General features: G+C 37.9%; 1 pseudogene; it reads right to left on the minus strand.

Moving 5' to 3' along the window:
• The window catches only part of LOC126014236 (KATNB1-like protein 1), a 36,729-nt pseudogene that overhangs the window by 12,451 nt on the left and 10,632 nt on the right, over positions 1-13,646 (minus strand).

The following is a 13,646-nucleotide window of genomic DNA, read 5'->3' on the forward strand; positions in this document are numbered from 1 at the left end:
GACATAGAGATGATCAACAGGCCCCCCAAAAAAAAGTGCTGATCATCACTCATGATAAGAAAATACAAAGTAAAGTTACAATGAGATATTATCTCATGCCTGTGAGAATGGGGCATATTAAAAAGTCTGCTAACAGTGTTGACAGGGTTGTGGTGAGAAAGGAACCCTCATCCACGATTGGTTTGGAATGTTGCTTAGTTCAGCCGCTATGGAATGCAATATAGGGAGCTCTCAAAAAAAAAAAAACAGAATTAAAATTTCCATATGACCCAGCGATACCACTTATTGACACCTATACTTAAAAGAATCCCCTATGGTGATTATGTTAAGCACCATTCTTAGTACAATAGCTAAGATATAGAAACATCTCAAAGACCCAACTACAGATGGATGGATTAAGAAGTTGTGATATAGAGGCTGGAGCAGTAGTACAATAGGCATGGTTCTTGCCTTGTAATAGTCAATTTAGATTCTATAGCCAACACCAAATGTAGTTTCCTGAACAACTCTAAGAGTGACCCTGAGCCCAGAGCCCAGAGTCATCCCTAAGCACTGCCAGGTGTGGCCCCTCCCTAAACAATAACAATGACTAAAAGAAGTTATGGTTTATTTATACAATGAAATACTATGCAGCTTTAAGAAGGAACAAAATCATGAAATTTGCAGGAATCTGAATGAAACTAGAAGATTTAGGCTGAGTGAAGTCAATTAGAAAGAAAAGGATAGATACAGAATAATCTCTTTCATATGTGAGACTTAAGATACATAGCAAGGTGGCAACACAAAGACTAAAAGATACAAAGCAAGTCCAAAGGCAAGACAACAGGAGAACTAATTCACACAATTGAGTTGGGTAGCACTGATAGGCAGGAGCATTGGGGCCCTAGGGGGAGTGAGAGGTGGAGGTATGTGCATGAGAAGCTATCATTAACAGTATTACAAATCACATTTTCTCAATCAATAAAATAAATTTCTTTAAAAATTTTTTTATTCAGATAAAACATCTGCAGTTCTGTGTTCATTGAAGTATTATTATTCACAGTAGCTAAAATCTGAAAATAATACATGACTAAAACAGATAACGGCTAATGACAAACTATGGCATATGGGTTTCAGAGAGATATACAACAGTCAGGGAACTTGCCTTGCAAGTGGCCAAGTTGGGTTCAATTCTGGCACTCCATATGGTCCCTTAATCCCCAAGAGAAATCCTTGAGTACAGATATAGGAGTAAGCACTGAGAACTGCCAGACCCCCAAGCCCCCAAAGAAGCTATGGTATAGATACATAATGTAATACTACTCAACTATAAGAAAAGATGAAAGCATGCACTTTGCTACTATGTGGATTTATCTGGAGCATATCATATTGAGTGAAGTTAGTCAGGAGAGTGCTGTCACTCATAGAATGATCTCTCTTGGATGTGGGATATAAAGAAACATAGTAGGGGAATAACAAATGCCCAAAGGCAACAGAAACTGCTCATCCGTCAGAAGCTTATGGAATGGGGGAAAGATAAGAAATATAGAATGATTGCTACTGGAACAATGGTGAAGAGAATTGGACACTGGAATGGTGCTGGAATGCTTAAAACTCCACTTTTCAAACTTTGTAAATCATGGTGCCTAATATTATTAAAAGGACTTGAGTTTGTTTTTACTTTCCGTTTCCTGGGACTTTTGCAGTTGATAACGTTACCTGCCATTTATAAGTTGTTCCTGACTTGTTCTGGTCATTTCTTTTTGTTATAATGGGTCTCATTTTTACCAAATGTCAACATATTGGAAGATATGCTTTATGTATTTGCATTCTTCTTAGTATTTAACAAATCTTTCACAGAGAATGCATTCTATAGATGTTTATCAAATGAAATAAAAAGATAGATTCACTACTATTCTGTTCTTTGCCACCTGAATGATTGGATCTAGTCTCAAGGTCTATGTTGTCTTAAGATAAAGATGGCGGTGGAAATTCAACAGTGAGGTACTACTGAAAATGGATTATGTCAAAAAGATCAGAAATTACAAGTGGTGGAGAAAATGTGGAGGAATAGAACTTTGGTGCACTTATTGGGAAGACTATGGAAAAAGTATGGAGACTTCTCTTTAGTATATGTGTTGCCGAAGCGAGCATGATGGAGATTTTTTTTAAGCATTCACGCTGATTTATTAACAATTAAGTATAAATTATATGTCTAATATAGACTCTATTCCAACTGATAATCATTTTTAAAGAGATTTTTTTTCTGGTAATTACCATAGACATTTTTTTTCATTCCAAATATTCAAGGATATTTACTATACACAAGTCAATCAACATAATATTCCATATCAACAAAAGAAAAAATAAAAGCTATATGATCAAATCAATAGATACAGAGAAAGCATTTGATAAGTTACAACACACAATAATAATAAAAACTCTGAACAAGAAGAAATGGAAGGAACATTTCTAAATATAGTCAAGGCCATTACCACAAGCCCACAGTAAATATTATACTAAATGGACAAAAATAGAGAGCCTTTCCCAGAAAATCTGGCACAATATTAGTCTGCCCCTGTCACCAATCATATTAAACATAGTACTGGAAGTACTTGCCAAAGAAATTATGAAAAAAAAAAAGATATCAATGACATCCAGATAGAAAAGGAAGTAGTCAAACTCTCATTATTTGCAGATGACATACTATATTAAGAAAATCCTAAAGACCCTACCTAAAACCTTCTAGAAACAATAGATTTATAATAGCTAAGTTGCAGGTTACAAAATTAACACTTATAAATCAATGACCTTCTTATACATAAATAATGGTAGAGAAATAAAAGACATAAAAATTCTATTCACAACAGTACAACAGAAACTCAAATATGTTGGAGTCAACTGAACTAAAAATGTGAACTACCTATACAAAGAAAACTACAAAACACTGCTTCAAGAAATAAAAGAGAAAATGAGTAAATGGACAAAAATATACTGCTCATTGGTTGGGAAGATTAACATCATTAAAATAGCTATACTCGTTGTCAGGTTATCAATTTAGAACTGGTGCATGTTGGTGTCAGAGCAGCATTATGGATGCCCTGGAGGAGATTTGGTTCCTGAGGCTGTTGTGGAGAAATCTGTCGTTTCTATATCTGGGATCCAGGAGTCAAGGCTGGACGGTCGGTGCCTAATTCCCTGGGGTCTAAGTTGGTTCCACATGACATATGTTCAGGGTGGGAGATGCCCCTGTGTTGTACAAAAGTATGAGTTCTTATCCCTAGTAGATAAGAGCCTGTTTTCTTTTTTATAATAATTTTTATTTTGATCAAAGTGGTTTACATATCTTTCACAGTAATATTTTAAGTACATATTGATATTGAATCAGGGGAATTCCCACCACCAAAGTTGTCTTCCCACCACCTCCAATTTTTGCATGTAAAGCAAGCTCTTGTTGACAACAATATTTTAGGTACATGTTAACTTAATATCAGGGTGATTCCCATCACTGAATTGTTCTCCCTACACCTCCTACCTCCCGTATCTTCCTCCCTCACCCCCGGGGCTGCAAGAAACATTGGTGATGGGAATGTTGCACTGGTGATGGGTGGTGTTCTTTACATGACTGAAACCCAAACACAATCATGTATGTAATCAAGGTGTTTAAATAAAAAAAGAAAAAAAAAAGAATACATGGTCTCCTCTGTGCCTAACTTGCTACTTAGTGGTCTTACACTTGTTTGGTTTTGGTAGCTCCCTTATTTCCTCCTGTAACTGGGAGGTGGGACTAAATAGATCAAGTTACATGGTTTTGTTTGAAGAAGAGAAAAATAATAAACTGGGATAAAAATCAAATACCCAGAAATGGGCGGAGTCCTTCTAGAGGCTCTCATCATCAGTTTGAGAGACGAAGGGGGAAAAGGTGAATCACCCCAACAGTACAAAAAGAAGTGTCAAAAAAAACACAAAACATCCAGTGAGCACTCCAACAATAAAGGTAAGCACCACATAAAAGCCATGATCTTGAGATAAAAACGTGGCAGAGCACATAAAGAAAGAAAAGAAAGGAAGAAAATAAATACATAAATATAAATGGAGACAAAAACTTAAATAACCACACCAAAACAAAGAAATCGACAAAAACTAGATAGACAAAATAAAAGGAGAAAAATTGTTCTGTGCTTTTTTTTCCCCTCCTGCACAGGCACAGTAAATATTGGGGTCATTCGAAATTGAATTTTCTTGGCCTAAGAGCTACAGGGTTTCTCCACCCTTGGAGTATAATGTCATGGGATTAATTATAGACTCCGTACAGGTTCATTTACTCTCCCCTTGGTGCTTTCGTGCTGTTTGGGAGACTCCTGCTCCGTCCTGGGTGATAAAATCAGACCTCTGTATCTAAAGATCTCGGTATCTACACAAGTCAAAGAGTGGAACTTATGATGAAGTCTTTCTTTGTGGTTCTAGAAGTTCTGCTCCCTCAGTGTCATTTTAATCTGTCTTCTGTGGTTGGTGGTCTTGGTCTTTGCGTTGATCCTAGGATGTTTCCAGAAGATCCATTTCGTTGCAATTGTCTCAGACAGACCTTTGGAACTGGAGATCATGGTTGTTGTGCAGGCCATAGCTCAAACTCTAGACTAGGGCTTTTTTTATTGGTCCCAGGATACATACAGTCCGGTCATGGTTCTATCAGCCAGTCGTCTGTAGATTGCAATCTTGGCTTTTGGACAGACCAAAGGGTGACAAGTCTTCTGATTTTGTCTTATCATTAGCTGGTGGGGTAGGATAACCTGCTCTTAGGTCAAGTTGTTCCCATTTTCCTCATTATCAGGATATCATATTAGAGCTGGCACTTGATGGTGTCCCAGCAGTATTAAGGATGTCCCAGACAGGATTTGTTTCCTGTAGCTGTTGTGAAGAACTGTGTCATTTCTATGACTGGGATCCAGGGTTCAAGGCTGATCGGATGATGTCTAATCACCTGGGGTCTAAGTTGGGTCCACGTGACATATTTTCAGGGTGGGAGATGTTCCTGTATTTTAAACAAGTATGAATTCTTATCCCTAGTAGATAAGAGCTCGTTTGAGACTTTTCTTTAAAAAGGAAATTATGTGATTGAGGTATATTACTCTTAACCATAGAGCCAAAGGATATAAGCACATAATTTCCAAAGATGATTTGCACCTTTGTGTTCATAGCAGCATTATTAATAACAGCCCAAGTATGGATCAATTTAATGACTGGATTATGAATCTGTGATAATTAAATGCTGAAGTGGTAGTGCAGGGGTTAAAGTGCCTGCCTTGCATGTGGCTAACCCTATGTGTGTGTGTGTGTGTGTGTGTGTGTGAGAGAGAGAGAGAGAGAGAGAGAGAGACAGAGAGAGAGAGAGAGAGAGAGAGGTAGAGGTAGAGATAGGGGGAGAGAGAGGGAGAGAGAATGAGAGAGAGAGTAGGGGAGAATATAGGATGGAAGACACACTGCATATGACCATCCCTCCCCCCAGTACTGCCAAAAGTGTTCCCTGTGCACAGAGCCAGGAGTGAGACCTGAACACTGCTGGGGGTGCATATGGCTAAACCCCTGTCCACAAATAGAAGGCAAAATAAATTCATCTTGAGGTGATAATGGTAAGTGAAATAAGTAAGGAAGTGAAAAACAATACTGGATAAATTTCACTCACATGTAGAATATGAGTAAGTAAAGCAAATGAGCTGACAAGAAGTCACAATATGGGCCCGGAGAGATAGCACAGCGGCATTTGCCTTGCAAGCAGCCGATCCAGGACCAAAGGTGGTTGGTTCGAATCCCAGTGTCCCATATGGTCCCCCGTGCCTGCCAGGAGCTATTTCTGAGCAGACAGCCAGGAGTAGCCCCTGAGCACTGCCGGGTGTGGCCCAAAAATCAAAAAAAAAAAAAAAAAAGAAGTCACAATACTAACTTATAGATATAGTGAAATTAGTGATGGTTTTCAGAGAAAAAAGAGAGGAGAGAGAAGAAGAGATAGATGTTTTTGATGGAAAGATGTCACTGGAACTTTAATGTTGAGTGTGGTGAGTCAATAGAGTAGTATGGAATTAGCTTCACACATCTCCGTGTATGTATGGAGCTCATTGCATACTATTGAAACCTCTGATATTATTTAAAAGTGGGGAGGAAGGAGGTTCTATTGTACTCTCCTCAATATCATGATGCATGGTTGTCCCAAACCAAAAGGGTAGAAATGAATGAGTGCTAAAGGAGCCATTTGAGAAAGAAAATAGATATTAAAATGCATATTAAAAGAAAATGTATATTTATAAGAACTTCACAATAAGCTAAAAGATTTTTTAAGTCTTTAATGATTTCCCAGAGAGTAAATGATCAGTGTTACATGTTTTTGTGTCCACTCTAAATGAAGTCTCTTTGACCATAGAACTAATAGTTTGTGCTATAGTTTCTTGGCAGAGTAGAATAATAAGCTCCTACAAGGACTCACTATTTCTGTTCACAGTCCTATATTGTCGAGATGAAACTTTAAGAATTCTGGTACCAAGAAAACAGTGATAGAAGGCCCAATGCTGTGCACGAAAGAGTGTGCAGCATCATTGACTGATAGTGACGTCAACTTCAAGAATATTGGCAGGAGGGGTTGAGACTGTGTGGACATTGATCACCATTCATCTAGATTTGCATTGGCCCTTCTTTCTTACTCTTTACAAGCATTTACCCAGGGGTAATTTCCCCCTGACTTTCCTCTTCGATTCTAGTCTCTTCCATTCTAGGTAGGTCCAGCTGAACCTGTGTGTTTTCCAATGTCCTAATCTTGAACTGAAGGGAACATAATCATTTGTTGTTTCTTTGTTTCTCCCAGGTTAATTTACTGTCTCCTCCTCCTCCTCTTCTTCAACTTCTTCTCCTCCTCTTCTTCCTTCTCCTCCTTCTTCCTCCTCCTCCTCCTTCTTCCTCCTCCTTCTTCTCCTCCTCCTCTTCCTCCTCCTCCTCCATCTCCTCCTCCTCCTTCTTTTCCTCCTCCTCTTCCTCCTCCTTCTTTCTTTTCCTTTTCCTCTTCCTCCTCCTCCTCTTTCTCCTCCTCCTCCTTCTTTTTCTTCTTCTCTCTTCTCCTCCTCCACATCCTCCTCCTTTTATTTTACCAAGCCTGATGGTACTCAGGGCTTACTCTTAAGTTTTCACTCAGGAATTATTTCTGGTGGTGCTCAAAGGACCACATGGGACTCCAGGGATTGAAATTAGGCCAGCCACATGCAAGGCAAGTGCCCTACCCACTCTGCTATTTCTCTGACTCTGATTCCCTTGTCTTACTCACCTTTGAGTAAAGTGTTTAGAACACATGTGTTGAGTGAAATTAAGACACATTTCTAGGAAATTCATTAAGGTTAGAGGAGGAGGAGGAGGAGCGGGTAATTTTGAGACACTGGTTAACTGTACAAGAGGTATACCCTTTATAACTATTTTAATTGAAATTACTTTTGTTGATTTTGGCAGGCACACTCTGGTTCTGTGATCAAGAATCACTCCTGGCAGGAACCATATGAGAATGTGTGGGATTAAATTAGGTCAGCTGTGTCCAAGGCAAAAACTTTACTCTTCGTATTATCTCTCTGGCTCTTCAATGACTGTTAACAGAAATTTAGGAGGCAGTTAAAGGAAAAGTACATTTATTTGGGATAAAAATGCAATTTAGGGAGCACAGATGAACTCAGGTAGAAACATAAATAGCATTTTGATAATGGCATCAGTCAGATTTTATTTTTGAAAGGAAAAGAATGAAGACAAAGGCAGGTGAAGGAATCACAGGTAAAGAAGTAGATAAAAGGTCACTTCATTAGTTCTCTCAACAAGACAGTTTTCTTTCCTATTTTCAAGTAGTTCTTTAGGAGATCACTGGCATTTTGTCTAGTCTGAAGGTCTGGCCCAATTTGTGAGACAGCAAAGCAAGTTTTAGTGTAGTGTCTGCTCTGGTCCATTTAAAAATGCCTCCACTTATGTCCACTTTTCGTGACAGAGATGCTGACATTTTCTCCAGTGTACATGTATTACAGATCTGCAAGTTCTGAGAACAGGTACCTTTTGTACTGACTATCCTGAGATTTTTAACATCTTAGCACTTACTTGGAGAGAGATGTGAAGATGTGCTTGCTTTACAGGGGACTCTTGGGAGATTATTTGATCTTCTAGTCAGATGGGCTCATTTCCTTGCTATCTTTGCCTGGTGCTGCTACTTAGTTTGTGAGGTACTTGTTGAGGGTACTTCCCCCTTCTCTCAATGAGAAGTCCTTGCTATTCATAATCAGATCTAGTTGGGAGATTGTCACTGGGATTGCCATGTTGTGAGTGAAGCTTGATGTTTGGAAAGCAAGGTGGTTCACTCTATGTGGCTATTTGAAGATTGAAGACATTTCTCCAGACTGGTAGTGTCTTCTGCTCCCTGCAATTTTCCCACCACAGCCCTCCCCACCACGGAAACTGTGCTCCTATGTTAGAGGTTGAACGATTTGAGGTGTGCCCTTTCAGACATTCTTTGTATGTTTATATATGTGAACTGTAAAGCTAAGTTTGAATTTCTTTTCCTTCTTACAAATGAACTCATACTACAGATTCTTTGAGTCTATGTTCTACTCACTCTCCCCCTCTCATCTTGTTTCCTCTTCCTCCCTCTGTATCCAGCATAGTGGATGTTTATAAAGTTTTCTTGATCATTGAACGACCTATAAAATGCTGTCTTTGCCTTCAAACAGTTGATTACATTTTAAGGAAGCATTTATTTGCTGCAGATCAAAAAGCTTGTTGAAAATTAATTAATCATGTAGCTTTGCAAAAATTCTCCCCTCCCAAAGACAAAGATAATCTGCCACAGGGGATTTGGAAAACTAGTTTAGAGCCAACATTCTGAGAGTTATGTTTGTTCCCTGGAATTCTAGCTCTGCTCAACTTTGTCATTCTCAGACCTTATACTGTTCTTCTGCCCAGACAATATACTCTAACTTTCTGGGAAAAAAAACCCAAACAAACCAAAAAGCCCTGAGTCTCTCTTTGCCTTTGTACATGCTCATTTTAGGAATATATAAATTGATTAAACTGCATGATTAATGGAATTCTCTAATTATTTCCAAATTTTCATAAGCAACATTTAATACTATGGGCCAAGCATAATAGTAGCTGCTTTACATGTAATTACATGTAATTCCTAATTAGCCCATCTTTTGGGTTTGTTTTTGTTTTTATTTGCATTTCTTGTAAAATAAGATCCAGAAAATGTTGAGGGTCTGGAGAGATAGTATGGATTAAAGCACTTGCTATACATAGAGCCCATGACTCCAAAATGGTCCACATTATAAGGTATGACCCAAATTACCTCTTCCCTCTCAAAAAAAGAAAGTGTGTGGGGCCTGGAGAGATAGCACAGCGGCGTTTGCCTTGCAAGCAACCGATCCAGGACCAAAAGTGGTTGGTTTGAATCCCGGTGTCCCATATGGTCCCCCGTGCCTGCCAGGAGCTATTTCTGAGCAGACAGCCAGGAGTAACCCCTGAGCACCGCCGGGTGTGACCCAAAAACCAAAAAAAAAAAAAAAAAAAAAAAAAAAAAAAAAAAGAAAGTGTGTGTGTGTGTGTGTGTGTGTGTGTGTGTGTGTGTGTGTGTGTGTGTGAGCCACTTGCACTTGTCTCAGGGCACACAGTAAAGTATAGAGTGACTTGAACTGTGGCAACCTAACCCCAAATCTAATTCTGGTCATCATAGAAAGTATGCAGGTGTTATTGGAACATGATTCTTTGGTCCAATTAGAACGAAACTGTAGCTTCTATAGAAAGTGAATTTCTATAAAGTGCAATACTATAGTATTGAAAACCAATAATGTGATGAAATAAAAGTTGATGTCTGTAATTATCACTCTGTGTTGACATTTTTTTTTTGAGAAAGAAAATACAAATTACCAGAACATGGGGACACAGAAAAAGCAGTATTAAGAGAAAAGTTCATAGCAATGAAAGAGTTCATTAGGAAGCAGAAAAAGACTGCATAATAACCTAACAGCACAGTTGAAGCAACTAGAAAAAGATGAACAAAAAGAACCCAAAGCAAACAGAACGCAGGGGATAATAAGTTAGAGCAGAAATTACTGAAATAGAATCCAAACGAAAAAGAAAAACAACTCCAAAGATCAACAAAACCAAGAGCGAGTTCTTTGAAAAAAACAATATTGACAACTCATTAGCAAGGCTCACAAAGGAGGAAAGAGAACTTTAGTAAACCAAATCAGAAGTGAAAGAAGCATCACAATAGATATTGCATAAATTTAAAAGATCTGTGATGACATTTCTTAACAAGGTGATCAAATGCTTTTCCCTTCTGGAGCAAATTGCTCCCACAACTCTTTCCCCCTCATAAACCCTGGTAGGAAGGGAGAACCTCACCTTCTTTATGGGTCCTCTTGAAAAGAGTAGTGACTTTGTCACAATACAAAGGAACATGAACACAGGGTCGAAAAGAGTGATTCCAGCTCATTTGTGTCATTCCTCTTGAGAGGGAGGACGTGGGGAACAAGGCTGGGAAATGAGGCTCAAGAGGCCCCAAGAGCAGTTGTACTCCCCTCACATTCCTCCCCCCAGTGCTGCAATCTCTGGAAGATGGCAATCTCATTTTCAGCTCTTAAAGTCAGTTAATTATACTGCTGTGAGCTAGTAAAATAATTAATAAATGTTAACATTTACATGTCGTTTTAATTAAGAAACAAATGTCTTTGAATGAAAAAGTGCCTGCCAGCTTACCCATTAATTATCAGAGTACTGAAAGCACCGTCTGCAAGGTGGCATCCAAAGTACCTTGGTAAAATTAGCCATCAATTATTTTTGCCTGTATGAGTCACAGCTTTGTATTTTCTTGCCATTCAAATGGCTTTCAGGTAAAGACTTAGGAGACCTCACCCACTTGAAGGGGAGGCAATGCCATGCTACTCTTTCCATATATTTGGAAACTGGGCAGACAGTTGGGATTTGACATGGTTTTGAGTCAAAGGATGCTTCTATTAATAGTAACTTCTGTTTTCTGCTGGTTTTATTAAAAAGAAAAGGTGATAAACTGCTTTTTCATGAGATGAACTTATTTATAATTGGCCCTCCACTTCCTACATTTTTGCTACAGTTTTCACATTTTCTTCATCAATTATAGCTAAACTCTCAGGGTTAGGAGCTAGATCTTTCTGTATAGCTTCTCATTTAAAATTTTTATTTGAAAGATACATACATACATACATACATACATACATACATACATACATATATACATAGTTGTGAACCACAAGGAAATGGTAAGAGTTTTCAAATGTTCATCACACTAACTGGCGAAGAGGAGACTTTTATCAGCATCCTAGAAACTCCTGCCCTGCCTTTCTGAAACCACTTTTCCCTTCTTCCTGGAACTCTCTGGTTTCATTATAATCATGTATTATTTTTTCTCCTAATAGTTTTACTACTGAAGATTTTATTTTAGTGTTGCCTGCTTTTGAAACTCATAAAATCATAGGATGCATCTCACTCAGTATTTCATTGATGAAATAATCTATATTATTAAATGTAGCATGTGTTACTGAAAATAAAATGATTTAGTCACTTTTAATAACATTTTTCTTTGGGTGAGTTATTTTGACTTTGGTTGTTGATATTGAATTTTGATCATACAATGTTCCAACACCCATCTTTTCATCAGTGTTCATTTCCCATTACAAATTTTCCTAGCCACTCTTCCCTCACTCTACCCTCACCCCACACCACCCCAACCTACCCCTATGGTAGGAGGCTGCCATAGGGGTTACCTCCTCTTCCTCCTCCTCTTTTTCTTCTTCCTCCTCCTTTCTTCTTCTACTTTTCTTCCTCCTTTTTCTTCCTCTTCTTCCTCCTTCCTTCTTTCTTCTTTCTTCTTTCCTTTTTCTTCTTCATTCTTCTTTTCTTTTTCTTTCTCCTCCTTTCTCTTCTTCCTCTCCTCCTCTTCCTCTGCTCTCCTCCTTTCCTCCTCTTCTCCTCCTCCTCTCCTCCTCCTCCTCCTCCTCTTTCTATTTTTTCCCCATCTTATTCTTTTGGGCACTGAGGTTTGCAATACTGTTACTGAAGGGGTGTCATGCATTCTCACTTTAGTTTTTTTTCCTTTTAAAATTTTTTTTTCTGAGCACATAGCCAGGAGTAACTGGATGTGGCCCCAAAACAAAACAAAACAAAACAAAAAAGAGTGATTCTTGAGTAAACAGACCGGAGTAATCCCTGACAAGGAAGAAACAGAGAAAGAGAGAAAGGAAGGGAGGGAGGGAGGGAGGAAGGAAGGAAGGTCACTTTACTTCCTTTCAGTTTCCAATTCTTGTCCAGAGTGATCATTTCCAACTATAATTATTATAGTGGTTCTTTCTTTGCCTTAACTGCCCTTCCACCCAACATTTCTATTGCCTTTGGGTGTTATTCTGATATGGTGTTTTATCTATCATCTATCTATGTATCTATCTATGTATCTATCTATGTATCTATCTATGTATCTATCTATGTATCTCTATCTATCTATCTATCTATCTATCTATCTATCTATCTATCTATCTATCTATCTATCTATCTATCTATCTACCTACCTACCTACCTACCTATCTATCTATCATCTATCATCTATCTATCTATCTATCTATCTATCTATCTATCTATCTATCTATCTATCTATCTATCTATCTATCTATCTATCTATCTATCTATCTATCTATCTATCTCTATCTATTTATCTATCATCTATCTATCTATCTATCATCTATCTATCTATCTATCTATCTATCTATCTATCTATCTATCTATCTATCTATCTATCTATCATCTATCTATCTATCTATCTATCTATCTATCTATCTATCTATCTATCTATCTATCTATCTATCTATCTAATCTATCTATCTATGTATCTATCTATCTATCATCTATCTGTCTGTCTGTCTTGCAGATAGGTGATCATTCTGTCTGTCCCTCTCCTTATGACTCATGATATGCAAATTACATGACTTCATTTTTTCCTAAAAGTTGCATCATATTCCATTGTGATGCATCACAGTTTCTTTAGCCACTCATCTGTTAATGGACACTGGGTTGTTTCAAGATTCTGACTATTGTAAATAGTGCTGTACTGAACATAGGACTGCAGAGGGCAATTTTGTATTGTGTTTTTGTGTTCCTGTGGTATATCCCTAGGAGTGGTATTACTGGATCAGATGGAAGCTCAGAAAGTTCATATTGTTTTCTAAAAAGGCTGGAGCAGTCTAAGTACCACCAGCAGCAAATGAGAGTTCCTTTATCTCTGCGTTCATGTTAGCTGGTTATTATTTTTCCTGATATGTGTCAGTCCTTGTGGTGTGAGATAATATTTCATTGTTGTTTTGCTTTGCATCTCCCAATGACTAACCATCTTTTATATATGTCTTTTAACCATCTGTATATATTCTTTGAAGATTCTATTCCTCTCTTCTCCCCCTTTTTTAAAATGGGGCTGGATGTTTTTTCTTGTTGAGCTCTACCAGTATCTTATACATCTTAGATAGTAACCTCTTATCAGATGGGTATTAAGTGAATAATTTCTTCCATTCCATGCATGGTCTTTGTATCCTGATTCTCATTTCTATTGAGGATCAGAAGCTTTTCTATTTAATGCA

Source organism: Suncus etruscus, chromosome 7 (genome assembly GCF_024139225.1).
Source record: "Suncus etruscus isolate mSunEtr1 chromosome 7, mSunEtr1.pri.cur, whole genome shotgun sequence".
Classification (NCBI taxonomy): domain Eukaryota; kingdom Metazoa; phylum Chordata; class Mammalia; order Eulipotyphla; family Soricidae; genus Suncus; species Suncus etruscus.